This window comes from Leptodactylus fuscus, chromosome 1, assembly GCF_031893055.1.
Source record: "Leptodactylus fuscus isolate aLepFus1 chromosome 1, aLepFus1.hap2, whole genome shotgun sequence".
NCBI lineage: Eukaryota > Metazoa > Chordata > Amphibia > Anura > Leptodactylidae > Leptodactylus > Leptodactylus fuscus.
The window spans coordinates 173,411,585-173,432,862 of NC_134265.1; the positions used below are offsets into that span (position 1 = coordinate 173,411,585).

At 43.4% G+C, this 21,278-nt stretch overlaps 1 protein-coding gene across 3 annotated transcripts in view; it reads left to right on the top strand.

Annotated features, from left to right (window-relative positions):
• The window catches only part of SLC24A2 (solute carrier family 24 member 2), a 148,665-nt gene that overhangs the window by 89,121 nt on the left and 38,266 nt on the right, over window positions 1-21,278 (top strand). The gene's annotated exons all lie outside the window — the stretch shown is intronic.

A 21,278-nucleotide genomic window follows, 5' to 3' on the forward strand; every position in this document is an offset into this window, starting at 1 on the left:
CTTTGTGCTAGGCCATGTTGCTTTTGTAATCTGTAAACTATCGGGTAGTGCAGCGTCCTGTAGCAGCTACAAGATCCCGTGAAGTAACAGTGTAGCTGCTAGGACGCCGCACTTCCCGATAGTTTACAAGTTACCACAGGAACGTGGCCTAGCACAAAGTATACAGCCTTCGTGTTTAGCGATTCACTATGTCCCCTAAATAACCCTGCTCTCATATGATCAAAGCCCCACCCCTGCCCCACCCCGCCCTGCTGGGCCTTGAAAAAGTGGTCTTGTTTGAAGCTGGTCCCTGGTGCAAAAAAGGTTGGGGATGTCGGGGGAAATCATAATACCCCAGAGATATGCTGTCTGTAAAGGAAAATTAATTAACAGGCCAAGATCAGCCTCCGCCATCTTGGCCTGGAGAATCAACAGAGACACATGGTGGTCGTGTATCAAAATGGATTCTGATTTATTGTTACAGAAAGTTAGCATTTATACAGACAAAAGCAGGTTGGACTTTGACGTGATTGGTTATACATAAGCTGTGGCACATAACTATTGGATAAGGTCTGCATCTCATTATTATACTCCAACCTGGGATGACCTTTCTCATGACATACAGAAGAATTTACAATATTTATGTGTAAACCAACATCTTACACTAATTCTAGATGTATATATCACAGCACGAGAGATAATGATCACATGCTATCTGTCCAGTCTGGTCTGTGGCTAAGGGTCAACTGGTTATAGAACCTGTTATGAGATTCTCACCACAAACAGATAAGGAGTTATAACCCAACCATCAACATTCCACACACCTTATCCCCTAAAGGGGTCTCTTAAACTCTAAACAGACATCCTTATGAAGCTTATATAAGAAAAAGCTTACAAAATGGCTGACAGAATACAAGATGGAAGATGTGATCCTAACAGGGACCACTGGTTTAGTATTTATTTTTTAGTGTTATTATTTTTTTATAATACAATAACAGGTCGGCAGGCCTCCTGCTAACAGTATAAATAAAACAATAAACAGTGATGGGGGTGCGGGCACAAGAGTAGGGATTGTTAAGGGTAGAACATGTTTACTTACCATCACAGCAATAGCAGTTAGTATGCTACATTAACATCATGTTAAGGAGATTTATTTAATCATCCAAAAAGAGGATCTGAGTCTTTTTTTTTTTTTTTTTTTTTTTTAGATTTCCTTAGGGAATATTTTTTCTGTTCCATGAGCTGAGCGTTGATCCCTCCTTTGGCTTTAAATAGAGATACCAGTGGAAAGGATTTCCCAAACCTATAAACCTAGCCTAATCTTGAACAAAAAAAAAAAAACAACAGAACCTCTCAATAGGATGCTGACACGTATTGTTAACATATCCCCAGAGACATAATGTAATTGAACACTCCCGAGAGGAGATTTTCTAAAATAACATTAGTTTCAAATGTACAAACGGTGACAGATACTCCATGAGAGTCCTTATAGTGTAGATGCTTGTGATTCTGCCTTTACCACCAAGCACAGGACACATTAGCGCTCCCACATTTAATTGCTCTGTGCAATCTCTGATCTTTATAAGTCACCACATCTGAAACATCTGTGCAGACTGGAGGTTCACAGCTTTAAATTCTGGCAATATTCCACTTACAGTGTTACCCTTCTGGTTAACCTTCATATAGAAATTAAACAAACTGAGAAGGCAGAAGGGAAAGGACAGATGTCAGTCTGTAATACTATGGGGGAGGGTGGTGATGAGTTTCATCGACAAATTATTTACAGTATTATATAAAGATAGTATCTAATTACTTTAAGCAAAATCATACAGTATTGTTTCTTATTGCCCCTCATTAAAATATCATTACATAGCTACATATCCATTTTTTATGAGTTATCTGGGATTATATAAATCTTAGGCTGGGGCTACGCACAGTCCTGCTGTAGTGTGACAACTGTTACTCATTTTGTATGACAATGTGTGGCTATAAGGAGTCAGTTCAGTCTGTAGACTGGAAAAATAGAATTAAGATTTATAAAGCGGATCACAAAATTGAAAGGGTTGAGGGGGAACACAGTGGCTCAGTAGTTAGCACTCCAGCGCTGGAATCCTGGGTTTGAGTCCCGCCAGGAACAACATCTGCAAGGCGTTTGTATGTTCTCCCCGTGTTTGTGTGGATTTCCTCCCATACTACAAAGACATACTGATAGGGGAAAATGTACATTGTGATCTCTATATGGGGCTCACAATATACATTAAAAAAAAATAAAAAATTAAAAGGGTTGTATAGCGTTAGGAAATCATAGCTTTCTTCCAGGTGCAATGCCACCTCTGTCCACAAGCTTTGTATAGGCTTAGTTCTATCAACATGAATAGGGATGAGATGCAAATTCAGCAAATAACATTTGGACAGGTATCTGAAAAAAAAACAAAAATGGCCAAAAGTCATCCGTGAGTAGCGATGACTAAAACAGCGCAAGAAATTCACCAGACAGAACACTGCAATAAAACACATGTTTATTAAATTAAAAATAATGACATAGCCACAGATATGAGAAAAGGGGGACACGGAAACATGACCATAATAAAGGGCATCATAATAGGAAATAGTGTGTATGATCAAAATATTGAAATGCATATATTAATATATTATGCTCAAATCACCATGTAAATGCTAGTAAATAAACAGGCAAATAGTGTTGTGCAAAAAGCTTTTAATTTATATACAAATAATATTACACAGTAATAAAGCAAAAGCACAACAAGTATGGCATAGCAGGGTGGAAGAACAGCCCTAAAGCCACAATAGTAAACAATGCATGATACAATAATACTACCGAGCAAGTAAAAGATGCACATACCTAACATACAATTCACCATACTGGCTTCATTAGGGGGAGTCCCCCCTGTTCAATTTAATAAACATGTTTTAATGCAATGTTCTTTCTGGTGAATTTCTTGTGCTGTGTTAGAGCTCAGTACACACAGAGATGCAGCAGAGCTGAGTGTGCAGCATGGTTCAACGCACACTCAGCACTGCTACATCAGAGCGACTTGTACACCACAATTGTTTTACACATGAAGTAGTGTGACTGACGTTTTGACATTTGACTTTTGCTTATCATTTTTATACTGTATTAAATATGCTCAACTTATATATATATATTTATATCTATATGGAAACTGAACATTAATGTTCAGGTCATGCATCATTATTTTAAACAAAATTGTATCCACGGATGTCCGTGGTTGATCCGCTTTACACATCTGTGAAAAGATCACCTGTTTTTTTGTTTGTTTGTTTAATTTTCTATATTTTGTCTCTGGGTCTGTGAAAAATGGATTACATGCAGTTGTCATCCATTTTTTTCAAGGACCAATAGACTTTCATTGGTTTGATGCATCAGTGGAAAAAAAGGAAATGCTTCCGTTGTTTTTCTTTATGAACTTAGGGTCCACGAAAAAACCAGGATGTCTGAATAAACACATTGAAATTATTGGGACCTGTGGCGTCCACAGAAAATACAGACACCACATGTATGTGATATGTGGATATCTGAATAAGCCCGTTTTGCCTGGATTGATCCCTTAAATTGCCTTAAATGGAATTAATAGGCAACATAATGCCACTATAACAGCATCAGTCTTCATGAAAGTGTCTCGCATAATTGTAGCGTATAGCCCAGTCACTCTTTTGCTCTCAATAAATCCAGTCACACAATGCCTTTCCAGAAAAGTGACAGCAAAAAAGTGCTATCTATTAGCGCCAGCCATACAGCATCTGCTAGTACTGCCAGCCATATAACATCCCGTATAACTCTATAAATCTGTCAGATTACGCTCCCTGTTGGTGCCAACCAGCCAGTGCCCTCCAACTGTCTACTGCCCCTATTATTGTCAGCTACAGTCAACCCTATTAGTACTCATCTTTCTCTGCCCCTATGCTACTTATGACTAGTCTTCCCATTCTGACATGGAAAGTTCTTTAGATCTGAACAGACACCATGGGGCACTAACAAATGCTTTATGCCTTGTACTGAAATTTATGATTGGTGTAAAGAACAGAAAACTGAGTTTCCGTCAAATTATAGCACTTTGTTCTCCACAATCAGAATAATATGGTTGTATGTAGACAGCTATGTCTTTCTGTACAGTAGGGATAGGACAAGCGTATTAGAATCTTGATACCAGAATGGTAGGTCTGCATGCTGTGCACCCCCTGCATTATGTTTTTATATGTTCTTTACCGAGACCTCCAATAAAACACACCAGTCACAGAGAAAGACTAAAAGCTGAAGAAATTAACCTTGTTGCATGATTAAATATTTGTCAGACTAGAATAAATTGTATACCGAATCATTGCTTTTCTCCTAAATTTGTTTTGTCATTATTTTTATTATAGATTTTGACCTTTTTGTAATCCGTATCATATGTGCTACAAGCCAAGACAAAATGGGCAGGCATCCAAGATGACAGTAGTGTGGCATTTTATCTGGCTGATTGTAAGTCATTACTGTGTCTGAGTAGTATTCTGATTGCCTCTCCACTCCCATTGTAGCGCCTCATGATGAAGCAATCAGACTCGCTCATAATCAGCCGGATTGTTCTATTTGCATACTCAGCTTAGAGAACAAGCACAAGAGATCAGCACGGCTTTATGATCTCACAGGGAACATCAGAGCTGCAAAATATCCATTTCCCACATTGTTCAAGGACACTAGAGTTTAAATTCAGCACAGATCTGCAGCTCACTATTCTTTGATTTTATATCAATATCTATCTGATAAGAATGGGTGGTGTATAACAAGGATATTTACTAACAATCAGCAAATCTCAGTTGCAAACTAGAAACTAATTTAAATATTTTTAAAATGTAGATTGTGAGCCCCATATAGGGCTCACAATCTACATTTTTCCCTATCAGTATGTCTTTGGAGCATGGGAGGAAATCCACACAAACACAGGGAGAACATACAAACTCCTTGCAGATGTTGTCCTTGGCAAGATTCGAACCCGTGACTCCAGCGCTGCAAAGCCACTGTGTTGCTCCTCTAATTTTAATTTATGTAGTGATAAGTAAAATGTATAAATGGCTGTTCCCTGTCGTCCTCAACAGCGGCACAATGTGGGGTATTTCTGCCCCTGTGTGCTGGTAGGACAGGCGGATATTTAATTAGCCAATCAAATGCGTGGCAGGCCCTATAAGAGGGCACAAGAACCTCCCCTCTGCGTGTTTTTTTCTGTCCTGTGTGGACAGAGGACAGGTGGGAGGACTTGTGTCCTCTTAGAGAAGCTCAGCAGGATCACTCACCTCCTGAGCGGTTGTTTTTTTCTTGTCACCTTCTGTGCCCTGCTGGGAGAAGGTGCTTGTTAGCCATGTGTGGCTACCCCTCTCTATCCCCCCTGCCCCCCCTCTCCTCCGCTTCCCCCGCTCCTTGTGACTTACCTGACATTTTGGTGAGAGTCCGGGGACTCCGCATGCCGCCTCTGGTGGCCGCGCGGACTGCCGGCGGGTGGAACCACACTGTTGTGTATCCTGTTCCCCGCCGGCCGCTGTAAGCGCGCACTTCCGGTTTCGCCGGAAGTATCATAGCGCCATGGCAACGGCCTGGTGCTGGCGGCCGCTCACTCAGGGAAGATTCAGGCCTTATTAAAGGCCGGAAAAGACGGGGAGATGTGGGGGTAAGTGCCCGGGTTAAGGGCCTCTTGGTGGGGGGGGAATGTATATCTTTGCAGACCCCTGATTACAGGGTTAGTTGTCTGGGCAGGTTGCCTCACCTGCTTTGATTGTGGCTCCGCCCACTTCCAGCCGGCCAGAATTAAGAGGCTGGCTGGCCTGGTGTCAGAGACCTTCCTGCAGTATCTGCTGAAGGCGTGCGATTGTGGTGTTCATTGATCTTGAACTCTTTTCCAGTTTGCAAACTTTATTGGGATCCGTCACCTCGCTGTCCGGTCTACAGGACCTGGTAAGATTTACCCTTTTTTTTAAAAAGCTGGTATGATGTCATGGTGACAGTGTTGCATGGTCTATTATCTCTCTCTGTAGGATATGTCATCCTCTACTACCCCTCCTGGGGATGGTAGGAGGAAAACCTCTTCCAAGAGAAAACATCTTTCCTGCTTCGATTGCGACACACCGCTCCCTTATGGTAGGTAGCGGCTTGAAAGGTTGTGCCCTGCGGGGTACTACTGGTCCTATAACTTGCCTATCTTCAGGCTATGAGTGGGCCCGTTGTCGCGGGTGCAGAGGTCCTCCACCTGTGGAGCCCTCTCCCAGAGATATGATGGCATGGGTCAAGGAGATGGTGAGTTTGGGCATCGCTTGGGTAAATAGTTTTTCCCTTGCTTGTACTCTCCTTTTTGTTTTGCAGGATGATTCCCTCAAAGGGATCCATTGCACCTTGTCTCAGCTCACCAGGAGACCATGCTCTGAGCTCCGTTCCTCGTCTCTCCCCCCCCCCCCTTGTAACACCTGCGGGTGGCAGAGGATGATTCCTCCGAGGACGACTCAGTTATTCCAGCAGAACTGCGTTCCATTATGAACAAACGGGCAGGCTGCTGAAGTCCATCCGGTCTACAGTGGGCCGAGATGTTGACGGGGAAGCCTCCACGTCTGCCTCTGGGGGACATATTGCCTTCCATGTGGACGCCACGCTGACCGACCTTATGGCGCAGCAGTGGAAACAGCCAGAGAAAGGACATTCGCTTTCCAGGATCTTCAAGAGTTTGTTTCCTGTTAACACTACCCAGTGGGATTCCTGGGGGCCTCCCCCGAAGGTGGATTTGGCCGTAGCAAAGCTGTCCCGCAGAACCCTGGTGCCCTTGGAAGATGGTTCAAATCTTCAGGACCCTCTGGATCGTAGGGTGGACTCCGTTCTGAAGAAGGTCTACTCAGCTTCCTCCGCGCAAGCCTCTGTGGCCATAGCCTCCTCTATGGTTGGTGACTTTTTGCGCAACCGCTTAGCCGCCTTGGAGCGGGATATAGACTTGGGCGTAGACAGAGATGAGATTCTGGCCTCTATGAAAAGAGTTCATAGGGCTGCAGATTATTTGGCGGAATCCTCCTGCCATCAATTAAAAATCTCCGCCAAATCTATGGCGTTGTCTACTGCGGCCCGTAGACCCCTTTGGCTAAAGCCTTGGCGTGCAGATTTTGCGTCTAAAGCAGCACTCTGTGCTCTCCCCTTTGAGCCGGGAAGGGTGTCTGGCCAAAGCTTAGACGCCATTATGGAGGGATTAGCTGAAGGTAGGGGAAGGTCCCTACCTCAAGCATCCAGGGGCAGACGTGCTCCCTCTAGAGGCAGAGGTTCTTCCTCTAATTATAGACGCCCTTCCCAACAACGGCGTTTTAGATATCGCCCTAGGGGAGCTGGTCGTGGCGCTTCCAAGGAGGACACCAAGAGGAAGCCTGAGTTTTGACGTGGGGCAGCTCCCTGTGGCCCCCCTTCCTGTGGGAGGACGTCTTTCCTCCTTTTCCAGAGCATGGTTCACCCATATCCAAGACCCATGGGTGTTGAAGATCATACAACACGGGTATCACATCGACTTTCATCTTCCACCTCCAGATCGGTTCGTTTCCACCCAAACTCTTCCACCTTCTCAGCAGGCCAGTCTAGAAGCCTTGGTTGCCGAATATGTTACCAAGGGCACCCTGGAGAAGGTACCAGCCTCAGACCTCGGTCTGGGAGTCTACTCCCCCGTCTTTCTGGTCCCCAAGTTCACCGGGGGCTGGAGGATGATAATAGATCTGAGGTACCTCAATCGGTTTATCAGGAAGAGGTCATTTCGAATGGAAACCGTGGATTCCGTGGCTGTGTTTCTTCAGCCAGGAGAGGTGATGGTTACCCTCGATTTGAAGGACGCCTATCTACATGTCCCCATTGCTCATTTCCACAGGAAGTTCCTCAGGATTGCCGTCGCTATGGCCGGCCACAGGGAGCACTATCAATTCACAGCTCTGCCATTCGGCATCACATCTGCCCCACTGGTATTCACCAAGGTGATTTCTCCGGTCGCCGCGGCCCTCAGACTTCAGGGTCTTTTCATCGTCCCTTATCTAGACGACTGGCTACTGAAAGCTCAGTCTCCTGCTGCCCTCCTCCAGCAGCTCAACCTTGCCATCAACTTCCTACAGGAGTTAGGATTATCAATTGGGAGAAGTCCGAAATCGTTCCATCCACCTGAAGAAAATTCCTCGGATTTATAGTGGATTCAGAAGCGATGCAGATCTTCCTCTCCAGTCCAAGGAAGGAAAGAATCCAAGCCAGTGCACGATTCCTATTGCGCACTCGGCAGGTAACCATCCGGACCGCCATGAGAGTCCTGGGCCTGATGTCATCCTCGGCCAGGGCGGTGCCTTGGGCTTTATGGCATTTGCGTCCCCTCCAGATGGAAGTGTTGAGAACCTGGAACAGGTCTCCACGGGGATTGCACAAGAAGATCTGCCTTTCTCCCGCTACCCGTCTTTCCCTCAGATGGTGGATACACCTGAAAGACGGAAGGTCCACGGTCCCGACAGTGTGGACCCTGTTGACAACAGATGCATCCCAGTGGGGATGGGGAGCCCATTGTCAAGACAAAACTGTACAAGGACGATGGAGATGTCCGGAGCTGGGGTCATCCAATCTCAAGGAACTCAGAGCAGTGTACCTGGCCCTAGTACACTTTGCCCCAGAATTGAAAGGCAAGTCTGTCAAAAACCGATCAGACAATATGACGGTGGTAGTCTATATAAACAAACAAGGGGGCACCAGGTCACCAACCTTGCTGAGAGAGACGAATCTCATATTTGCCTAGGCGGAGAAGAATCTGGTCCAGTTATCCGCTGTTCACATAAAGGGCTCCCTGAACATAGTAGCGGATCAGCTGAGTCGGGGTATTACCGTATCAGGAGAATGGTCTCTCAATCCAGACGTATTTCAACAGATCGTCCAGAGATGGGGTCTCCCGGAGGTCGATCTTATGGCTACCCGACTCAACGCCAAGGTGGGGACCTTCTGCTCTCTGTACCAGGAGGACAATCCCTTGGCGGTGGATGCCCTGTCCATCCCATGGAGGTTCAGGCTGTTTTACATATTCCCTCCAATTCCAATCATACCGAAGGTATTGATAAAAATAAGACAGGACCAAGCCTCGGGAATAGCCATAATCCCGTTCTGGCCAAAAAGGGCTTGGTTTGCTCAGCTCATACAAATGAGTCAGGGCATATATTGGAGGCTTCCCCCACTCCCAGACCTGGTAACCCAAGGAGAGCTGAGATGCCAGGATCTGAGGAGACTCAACCTGACAGCCTGGAGGTTGACCAGTCCCTATTGAGAAATAGAGGACTGTCACAAGCTGTCTTGAAGACCCTATCCAGCGCCAGAGCAGATTCGACTAACAGGAACTACCGTCGAATAGGTAACATCTTTAATGCCTGGTGTCTGCAGCATCAAGTGGACTCCACCGATCCCCCTACGGAGGCGATCCTGGACTTCCTTCAAGACGGACTAGACAGAGGTCTTGCTGCGGCCACACTCAAGGTACACGTAGCGGCCCTGTCCGCCTATCTGGGGAGGCGTTTGTCTCAGGATCCTTTAGTGAGCACCTTTATTAAAGGGGCAACTAGGCTGAGACCGGTGGTAAACACCCCTGTCCACCAATGGGACCTTATTCCGGTCCTGAACGCCCTATGTGGCCAGCCATTTGAACCTCTGGAAGAGGTCTCCCTCAAGTCGCTAACCGGCAAAATGGCGCTGCTATTGGCAGTCACACCTGCCAAACGCGTTAGTGAACTACAAGCTTTGTCCGCTGAGGAGCCATATACCACCTTTTTCTCTGACCATGTACAGCTTAGGTTCCTCCCTGGGTTTCGTCCCAAGGTGCCATCTGCTGTAAACAGGAACCAACTGCTTTCCCTTCCAGTATTTTTTCCGTTCCCTTCTTCTGCTGAAGAAGAAAGATGGCACAAGCTGGATGTGGTTAGATGCCTGCAGATCTACTTGCAGCGCACTCGCCCCTTTAGGTGGACTGAAAACCTGTTGGTCAGCTACACGGGGAAAAACAAGGGCGCCAAAGCCGCCAAAGCTACAATATCCCGGTGGGTTACCGAGACTATTAGAGTCGCCTATACCGCCCAAGGGCTGTCGGCTCCATCTTTCCTTCATGCCCATTCAACCAGGGCAGTGTCCACTTCACGGGCAGAAAGAAGTGCTTTGTCTGTGGACCAAATATATGCAGCTGCCTCTTGGGCATCTGAATCCACCTTCATTCGGCATTACCGCCTGAAGGACCAAGTGGCAGATTCCACTGCCTTTGCCCAGACCAGTTTAAGTTCGGTCATGGGTTTGTCCCACCCATCTTGGGGACCTGCTTGCTATATCCCCACATTGTGCCGCTGTTGAGGACGACAGGGAACGAGTTATTATGAAGATAATCTTGTTTCCCTTAGTCCTAACAGCGGCACAAGATTTCCCACCCTGGGTATCATATCTTATGTATAAAACTGTATATAAATGTAATGGAGGTACTTTTGTATTTACACGCAGAGGGGAGGTTCTTGTGCCCTCTTATAGGGCCTGCCACACATTTGATTGGCTAATTAAATATCCGCCTGTCCTACCAGCACACAGGGGCAGAAATACCCCACATTGTGCCGCTGTTAGGACTAAGGGAAACAAGATTATCTTCATAATAACTCGTTATGGCTTACTTACACTTGTACAATAATACAGATCTTTTTTTAGGCTATGGCCCCACATAGTGGGAAAAAAAGTGCTGACTTTGGCTCAAAGAACTGCAACAAAATCTACAACAAAAAATGTTGCATTTCCACAATGTGGGGCCTCAGCCTGAAACACACATTCTAAATCAGGTGGGGTTGCTTCTATAAGCATGACTAAACTTTTGAACAAGTTTTGATTTTTTTGCCAACATTTCTAATAATATATTTGGAGTATGGCTCCTATATAACGCAGGGAAGTTTAGGCTAGATAATGTCACTTCAAACTGATATAGCTAGGGCATTTTAACACCTAGAGCCATTGTTCTGTGTCAAATGAAAGCCTAGAGTTCAGTATTTGTTCTATTCTACAGTATGTTTTTGTATATTACAGAAATGCAAATGATAAAAAACAAATAAGCACATGTCAACTATATAAATAGAGATCATGCATTTTAAATTCAACCCATTGATTTCTGTTGGCTAAAAATGGTGGAACACGCAGTATATTAAACATAAAATGATCCGCATATAAAAGTCCATTAAAAAAAAAAAACAGAAATGGGAATAGACCATTTAAATGTGTTAGCATTTTTTTCCCCATGAAACAGATTAGTACAGGTCTGTAATACAGCACTATGAAATACACCCTAAGGCAGGTTTCACATATAGCATCTTTAGGAAATTTCTGCAAAATCATCAGTGTGAGAAAAAAGTATGCTATGTTTTCTCATGCGTGTTGGATAGTCACATTGAATGGAGATAATTGGTGTGCAAATCCACAACAGTGTCAGGCCTCATTCACATCTGCGTTAGTATTCCGTTTGGGGGAGTCCGCATCCCGAACGGAATACCAAACGCACTGGCAAGCGGTGTTCAGTGAAAGCACACGGACCCCATAGACTATAATGGGGTCTGTGTGCTCTCTGTGTGGTGTCCGCATGAATCATGCGGACATGAAATTATTTTGTGATCTACTTTCCTGTCCGCATGATTCATGTGGGCAGCATGCGGAAAGCACATGGACCCCATTATAGTCTATGGGGTCCAGGTGCTTTCACTGCACACCACTTGCCAGTGCATTCAGAAGTCCGTTCATGGCTCCCCATGCGGACTCCCCGCATGGATTACCAAACGCAGATGTGAACCAAGGGTAAAGCTTTATTCACACATCTGCATATCATGTCTGTGTAGTGTCCACCTTTTTGGAAAAAAAATTAACTCCTTCTGTTTTTTTTGTCACAGATGCATCACACCAATAACCGCATATCGGTCTGTGAAAAAAAATAGATAACATCCATGTGTCCTTCATTTTTCATGGACCCAGAGACATACAAAGTATAAAAATGCTTTACAAAGTTATGAAACGCGAATCAACCATGGACAGCACGCCACCCACAAATTAGCAAGGTGGGGTGATGTCCATGAATACCCCAGACCTCACATGTCCGTGGTTGTGGGTGTGTGAATGAAGGCTAAGCTGTAACTCTATGGCAGAATTCTGAGGGTCAGCCATGAAATTCCTTCACAGAGCTTCTGTCAAATCAGCTGTTGATTTTTCAGCTTCAGGAATCAACCATGTGAATATTGGTATTGTACCGTTCACAGACGTTTACATTTTTTGTTTTATGAGTTGATGCATAACATATTTACACTAAAGTAAGTACAGCGGGATCCAATGGATTGAAGCCCAAGAAAAAAGACCCCCCAATTTTTTTTTTTCTTTTTTCTTGGGCTTCAATCCATTGGATCCCGCTGTACTTCCAGTATCTTCCATCAGAACCATTGTCTGGATACCAATCATCTCCTATTTTACCTAATTTGAAAGGACAATAGTCCTAGGAAACGTATGGGACTTTTTTGAGGACAAGTTTCAAAACGTGACCCAATTTAATATTTCCAAAAGGAAGCGCACGATAGCCTTCTTTTTTGGTTCCTCTCCATCCAGCATATTTACACTAAAGAGCATATGTCAATTATATCCAAAAAAGTACTTACGCTATAATTGTCTATGGTTATCCTCTTGTCCTAAAGGGGGTGTCCCATGTTTAGAAGCTTTTCTTATTTATACTTTATATAAAATGCTTCTGTCCCAAGATATTCCAAAAATGATCACCTGCTGTTCATAGGAGTAGCGTTTTCTGTTTCCGCATATCTACTGAGGTGGACACTCATGTTTTGCGTTTCTCTCTGCTCCAGTGAGTATGCAGAGGGAGCTGTAATGTCTTCTCTGCTTCTCAGAGATAATATTAATATTTTATGCAGTGCTCTCTGACTTATTTTTCTCTAAAAGATGCTGAATTTTTTAGGGTGGAAAGTAGAAAGCTACTACTGATAACCATAATAGTGTTTGCTAACCTGCATTTCTTGTATAACAACACATAGACAACATAGGCTAGAATGAATCTTTACTTGCCTGATGTCGGCAGCAGCTGCTAAACCCAATATAAATAAATAGTCATTTCTAACCTACCATGTAATGGACCAAGTACCGCCCTAGGATGGCACGGAAAAGATAAAGTCCATGAATACCTTAAACATTTTGAAGCATTTTGACTATGAAGGGGTCTATCAGGTGACTGTTGAAACCAGCAGAGGAAAAATCCGGATGCAAGATTTTCAGGTAGACACTATGATGGAGTCTCCTACAGAGACTCTGGCACAGGTGTAAACATAGCCTCAGGCTCCATTCAGATGATGTTTTATATATCTGTTTAATGTAGGCAAAAATGGATGCAAAAGGAGGCAAACAGACATAGACTTCAATGTTAAAAAAATGGATTCGTTTTAATTAGTTTTTATCTTTTGAAGGTCAAAAAAACATGGAAATACCATACTTTTGTGTCTGTTGTACACAAAACAGACAGAGAAACGGATCAATTTTTTAAAATTTTTTATTGATGACTATGTAAACGGATAGCCAACCAATTGCCTCCTTTTACATCTGTCAGGCCGAGGCCCCACGGGTCGGAAACCCTGCCTGAAAAATCGCAGCATTTAACAATAAGTGTAAAGTGAATGGAATTTTAGGGAATCCCATGCCCACTTTGTGGTCAAAACAGAGATGCAGACACACCGCAATTTCCAAAACCAGCATAGTTTTGGAAATCGCAGCATGTCAGTTATATCTATGGAAATGCCAGCGGTTTCCTCATAGATATAATTGTAACAGAAAGTCCCCAGACTACAGTGTATAGCATTCGGCAAATCAACGCTGGTTCTGCAGCAGGCTCGTCCTTGCTAGTCGGCAGAGCTGGCAGCTTGCTGTTACGAGGGAGCTTATTTTTTTCATAGGAATGCATTGACCAGCGTTGACTGGCTAGTGTACAGCATTCGGCCAATCAACGCTGGTTCTGCCGGAGGCTTGTCTGTTAGGAGGTGGAGTCTAAGATCGGACCACAGCAGTCTCTATTGTGGTCCAATCTTAGACTCCGCCTCCTCACAGACGAGCCTCCGCCAGAACCAGCGTTGATTGACTGAATGCTGTACACTGGCCAATCAACGCTGGTCAATGCATTCCTATGACAAAAAGTCAGCTCCCTCGTAACTGCAAGCTGCCAGCTCTCCCAACTAGCAAGGACGAGCCTGCTGCAGAACCAGCGTTGATTTTCCGCAGGCTCGTCCTTGCTAGTTGGGAGAGCTGGTAGCTTGTGGTTACGAGGGAGCTTACTTTTTATCAGCGCAACTGCAAGCACTGTGCTGTTAAAGGGAACGGACCCCATAGACTATAATGGGGTCCGTGCACTTTAACTGCACAGCACTTCTCCTAAACACTCTCCTCCTGCTACTCGTGAACTTGGTGACTCTCCTTTAATCGAATAGTGGTTCCCCTGAAACAAGCATTTTTTCCCATAGATTTGATATTCGATCAAGTAGTCGAATATTGAGGCTCTACTCGAAACGAATATCGAATCTCGAATATTTCACTGTTTGCTCATCTCTAATAATAACAGCTATTTACATTTTATTTACAAGTTTATTGTGAAAATGTTAGTATTCAGAAGGGACACATCTATGTTAAGACTTTAAATCTGTCTGAATCTGGCTGCTAGTTTGAGCCAGTGAGATCCAGTAAGAAGCCCCATAGGTGCTATTTACAGTGTGCTAACTGCAACACCAAAGGACACTCTGCTTCAAGGACACTTCTTACATCATCAGGCTTTATCTGCTCGAACAAAAGCAGGCAATGACAGTCTGTTCATAAAGATTGTCATTTTACCAAGACAGAACTGGATTGTTGTTTTTAATATTCTGAAAATGAATTTGAGCATTAAAGGGAGTCTGTCAGCAGTTAATTGGTTATAAACCTAATCCCAGTACCTTGTAGAAGTCATTCTATAATTTCCAAATATGCCTCTGGGTTTGGAGCCAGATTTTCAGGTAAATCAGCATTTTATTCATGTGCAAATTATGGGAAAATGCTTTGGGGTGTGTCTTAGTTTCCCTGGGTTTTGGCCTCTGCTCTAGATTCCCAGACAAAGCAGTTACCCCTCGCATGAATAGCAGAGGCATGCAGAATCTCCTCTACAAGGTATGTTGATGAGGTTTATAACCAATTTACTGCTGCCATACTCCCTTTAACCTCTTCCTAACCTGTGAAATATTTTTTTTTTTCTAATTTGTGGAGATTGATGCCAAGTTGTAATAGACCTGTATCACTCCAATATGCCTATGGTAGACTCCTACTACTTGTTTATTTAAGAGTTTTTTGGAAACTAACATAGTCATGACCTACCACAGATCAGCTGGTTGAAGTGGCAGCAAGTCTCCGGTTAGTGTCCTTTTCAGTCATGTTAATCAGTCACTTGGTCAGTTGGCAGCTCCGTGCCAGGCAAATGAATGGTGACAGCCTGGCCCTCACTGTTACACAAGTATTGATAATGTTCCATTTGTGTTCAAGATAAGATCGGCCATTCATCAGACTGTGACTATTTAGGTCAGACATGTGCCAATTCAAAATTAGTCAGAACACAGTACATTGTGCAAATTAAAATAAACAAGTTACTTTTCTTTTTTAAAATCAGATACTTTTTATTAACCAATTTTTCTTTACATAAAAACAAACGACAAAACAACATCAACGTAACATCAATACAAAGCAAATATGGAGACATTATCCGACATGCATAGGGGGACTGTCCATTAGGACCCCCACTAAAACTCCCAAACATCCTTTGATTCATAGCAAAAAATAGCACTCTAGGGATCAAGAAGCAGGTAGAGTAGAAATGAGAGATCAGAGATGGGGAGGGAAGACCAGGTGTATCCAACCATGCCCCCCAAATTTTTTCAAATTTAGTTTGGGCCTTTCTCTGTATATATACTCCCCTCTCCAGCCTAATAGTATTATTGACTCTGGATATCAGTTCCACTAGAGAGGGAGGTCTTGGGTCCAACCAATGATAAGCAATCAATTTTCTTGCCTGGTACAATAGCCTAGACAACTCTATAAATTCCGGACTTTCCGGGTCAACCCCCTCCCCAAAATGACCTAGAAGGCAAACTAACAGCGAGCGCAGAAGGGCAAAAGAGTATACCCAGACAAGCAAGGACAGTACCTGATTCCAGTAATCGGTTAACTTCCGAGACTCCCATATCATGTGCAGGAGATGTGCGGGTTCCATACTACAGCGGGGACATTTGGCATCAGAACAAATATACATATGGAACAATTTCTGTGGAGTATTATAGACCCTATGCAAGAGATAAATATGAGACAGTCTCAGCGCTTCACTAGGGGACAATACAGGGGTCAGGGCTAACACTTCTCCCCACGTTTCCTCGTCTACTACACCAACATCCCTCTCCCACCTTTCCCTAGTCTTGTCCGGATAGTCCTCCAAGTGGACCAGTAATAACTGTTGGTATAGTGCAGATATCATTCCCATAGTAATAGATCCTGTAAGAATATTTTGTAATGCGGGGTGAAGTTGAACTATCAGGGGGAGTACGTCTACTCTGGGCATGGAAAGCATGACAAAGCTGGAGATACTGGGAAAACCAAACATGAGGTATAGAGAAGTCACTCTGAAGGTCTGCAAAAGTCTTAAATATCCCGTTATCTAGGATATGACTCAGGGACAGGACACCCTTATCCCTCCACCCCTCGAAGCCCGTTAGCACAGTAAATTCAGTCAAGCGAGTATTATGCCACAGTGGAGTAAATGTAGTAAAGCCACAAGTGCCTGACAGTTTCTTCCCCCTATCCTAAACCTTGTATAAGAGGGCTAATGTGGGGAGTCGAGAACGTGCTGTCGGTAGGGGACCAGCCTCCAAAACAGCCAACGGAACAGTCCAAGGGGTATCCTGCACACATAGATGGCCCGATCGTACCGAGCCCAAGGGTAATCCCCAACCCTGAAGCTGATGAATTTGCGCTGCCAGAAAGTAAATCCAGGCATTCAGAACCGCTAAGCCCCCCTCCGTTTTGTCCCGTTGTAGTGCCTCTAAATTGATGCGTGCTCCCTTCTTCTGCCAAATTAATTCCCTAAAAATACTGTGAATTTTCCTAAAGTATTGCATTGGTATCCACACTGGAGAATTATGAGGAGATATAATAGTAGGTTACGTAGGTTACAACGCCCTACCACTGAAAGGGGGAGTTTACACCAGGAGTCCACTTTACGTCGCATTTTAGTTATGAAGAGTTCTAAACTTAGGAACAAAAATGACATAGGTCATACCACCATGACATAGATACTACCACCCCTAGGTATTTGCAAAGGAAGTCTTTCAAACAGCAGCGACTGTGGCAGCAGGACCACCGGTAACAAGACCCATTTGACCCAATTTATTCGTAGTCCAGACCAAGACCCAAAATCCTGTATTATAGCCATTACCCGTGGGAGTAAGGAAGTCATATTCCCCTGATATAAAAGCATGTCAACCGCATACAGCAATACTTTTTCTTCTAGGTCACCACATCGGAAGCCCACAAAATCCGAGGCGTCCCGCAGAATGTAACTAGGGGTTCAACAGCTAGGGCAAATAGTAAGGGCAACAGTGAGCAGCCCTGTTGGTGCCCCTGCCCAATTGAATGCACTGCGACAACGTCCCATTCACCCGCAGTCTGGCCCCCGGGAGATGATATAGCAATTGGACGTAGGTTAAGAACCGAGGTCCAAACCCCATCGCCCTTAGGACAGCCCATAAATAAGTCTACTCGACACTGTCGAAGGCTTTGGCAGCGTCAAGCGACAGCACTTCCCTAGAGCCAGTAGAGGCCGAGGCCAGCTGCAGGTTAAAAAATAACTGCCTAAGATTAATAGCTGTTGAGGAGTTTGGCATAAAATCAGACTGATCAGGATGGATCAGCTCCCTAACAACCCCCGATAGGCGAGTTGCCAGAATTTTATCCAGTAGCTTGACATCAGCCGTCAAGAGAGAAATAGGTCTGTAGGAGTCTGGGATAGCTGGATCTTTCCCCAGTTTAGGCAAGAGTACTACTAGTTACTTCACTTCTAACAGGTTCCATGTCCAGGTAGAGGCAGCCTAGTCCACCTCCTTGGTTCTTAATGAACTCGCTTAATAATGTGTTTGTGCAAAAGTCACTGACCTCAGTGGTGACCTACACAGAAAGTGACTGATAGACCTCATAAATCACATGTTGTTTGTGCACAGATTATCAATGAGGCCAGTAATAGGATACAGGGGTGACCTAAATACACATGGAACATCATCCATAGATAACACCAAGGACCTGTAATAGTGGTGTCGGGGCTACTACCACTGGAAAGGGAAACCTGTAAAGCCTGGGTTAACCTACATTTAGTAATTTATTTGTTTGTTAAGTGTCACATTTAGGCTAAGACCCCATGCAGTGAGCAGCAGCCAAAAAAATCCATGGAAAACACTTTGCAGGTAATGTAAAATGCACAGCAGTGGGGCCCCGGCATTAGTGTCATTCTAGTCACCTGTCAGCATTCTGACTTGTATTCCTGAAATAATTCTGGATCCATCTTTTCTTATAACTCTGCTTGTCTTCTTAGACATTTATATACAAATTGACAATTTGTACGTTAGAAATCATCTTATTAAAAAGATGCATCCCCATGGAGTCTGCACTGACTGGACAGTGTGCGATTGTCCAAAACACATCCCCAGTCAATTGTCAATTTATTTTTTTACTAGAAGGAATAACAGAGGATCAGCACAACACAGATTTACAAAACAAGAAAAGATGCTCCAGAATTACTGTATATTATGGGCAGTTATTTTTTTAAATACAGAAGCAAACACTGACAGTGCCCAGTGAGGACTATGTCTTCTTTTTGTAGTATGTTATCAGTTTGGCTTCTGCACTTCTGTACCAATAAGTTTAGAGCAGGTCCTATTTGGTTCCGTCAGAACGGACGCAAAAACCTGAAAGATGGTTGGCTTTTATATGAATATCACACTTGCCCAAGGCAGATTCTTTCTTCATACTTTATACTTTAATTTCACTTTATGCAAAAGGTCAATCCAAGTTTTTTTTCTTACTAATTGTAGACTACTGGGTAACAATTTGGAACTGACATTCAATAATGGTATCACTTCTATACCAAAAATTGTAAGAGCACTTCAACAAATAAAAACAGACATCAGAGCTGCACATATGAAATTGTTTAAAGCTGCAATATTCTTTTATATGAGGATGAATGTATAATCTGAACCAAACATGTTTGAAGATACTCATTGTTATTAGATGCACTTAGAATTATTATTATAATACTTCAATATACTCACTATTATTATATTCATATGCATTAATTCATTTTATTAGTTAATAATTTTAACTTTAATTTTAACTTTAACTTTTAATTTTAACTAATAATTTTAGAAATTGGATTATTCTGCACTAGAAAGTAGTTTTTGTTTTTTTTTTTTTTGTTTTTTGACTTGACTCCAAGCTGAAATGTAAACAAGATACAACTAACAGAACAAAAAAAAATATTAACATCAAAACAATGAAACTTTGCTTGCTATGAGCTGCATGAATTTGCAGTAAACACCAAGTCTTACACTTTTTGTTGTGTAACGCAAAGCAACATAAACTGATTACTAAGCTATACTGATTGGTTAAACTGCTGCAATTTACAAAGGTTTTTCATTGGTTTTTGATAACACATCTCGCTGCAACAATTTAACCAATTGCAGAAGTTGAGGTTAATTCTGCTACATCTGTATGTTGCTCTTTGTACTCCCAGAATGTTATGTTACACAAATAACTTATGATAGTCCTTGACTGTATGTATAGAGTTTAACAGTTTTACAGGATGGATGTTATTATGCTATGTAACAATCATTATTATAGTAATTACTTTACTACTTTAACCCCTTCCCGACATGCGCCGTAATAGTACGGCGCATGTCGGGTCTGTAACTATGGCGACCGCCCGGGAGCCGGGCGGCCGCCATAGCCTCCGGGTGTCTACTGCTTTAAGCAGTAGACAACCGGCTCTAATGCCTCCGATCGGTCCCCGGACCGATTGGAGGCATTAACCCCTCCGGCGCCGCGGGCAAAGGCGCCGGAGGCGCCATTTTCCCGGCGGCGCATGGGCGCCGCCATTTTGGCCGGGATCGCCGGCTCGTGGAGCATGCTCCAGGGCTGACGTCCCGTTGCCATGACAGCCGGGAGCCTTGTACAGGCTCCCAGGCTTGTCTGCAAAGCCTCTCTTTTGCAGGCTGCTCTATGCAGCCTGCAAAAGAAAGGATGCTTTTTTGCAATGCATTAGCATTGTAATGCATTGCATTAGTGATCAGACCCCCTGGGGTTCAACACCCCTAGGGGGTCTAATAAATGCAAAAAAAAAATAAAAAAAAAAGTTAAAAAAATATAAAAAAATATAAAAAGAATTAAAAGTTCAAATCACCCCCCTTTCCCTAGAACACATATAAAAGTAGTTAAAAACTGTGAAACATATACATGTTAGGTATCCCCGCGTCCGAAATCGCCCGCTCTACAAATCTATAACAATATTTTTCCTGTTCGGTAAACGCCGTAGCGGGAAAAATAGTCGAAAGTGCCAAACCGCCGTTTTTTCACTGTTTTGATTCTGATAAAAATTTGAATAAAAAGTGATCAAAGCAATAACATTTCCCGAAAATGGTAGAACTAAAAAGTACACCCGACCCCGCAAAAAAAGACGCCCTATGCATCCCCGTACACTTACGTATAAAAAAGTTACGGCCGTCGGAATATGGCGACTTTTAGAAAAAAAATTTTTTAACACCGTTTTGGAATTTTTTTTAACGGTCAAAATGTAAATAAAACCATATAAATTTGGTATCCCTGGAACCGTACCGAAACACAGAATATAGGGGACATGTCATTTTGGCTGCACAGTGAACGCCGTAAAACCAAAGCCCGTAAGAAAGTCGCAGAAATGCATTTTTTCTTCAAATCCACCCCATTCTGAATTTTTTCCCTGCTTCCCAGTACATTATATACAATAAATAATGGCGGCACATGAAGAAAAATTTGTCCCGCAAAAATTAAGACCTCATATGGCTCTGGGAGCGGAGAAATAAAAAAGTTATGGGGTTTAGAAGGAGGGGAGTCAAAAATGAAAAACGAAAATCAAAAAATGCCATCAGCGGGAAGGGGTTACGTACATGTG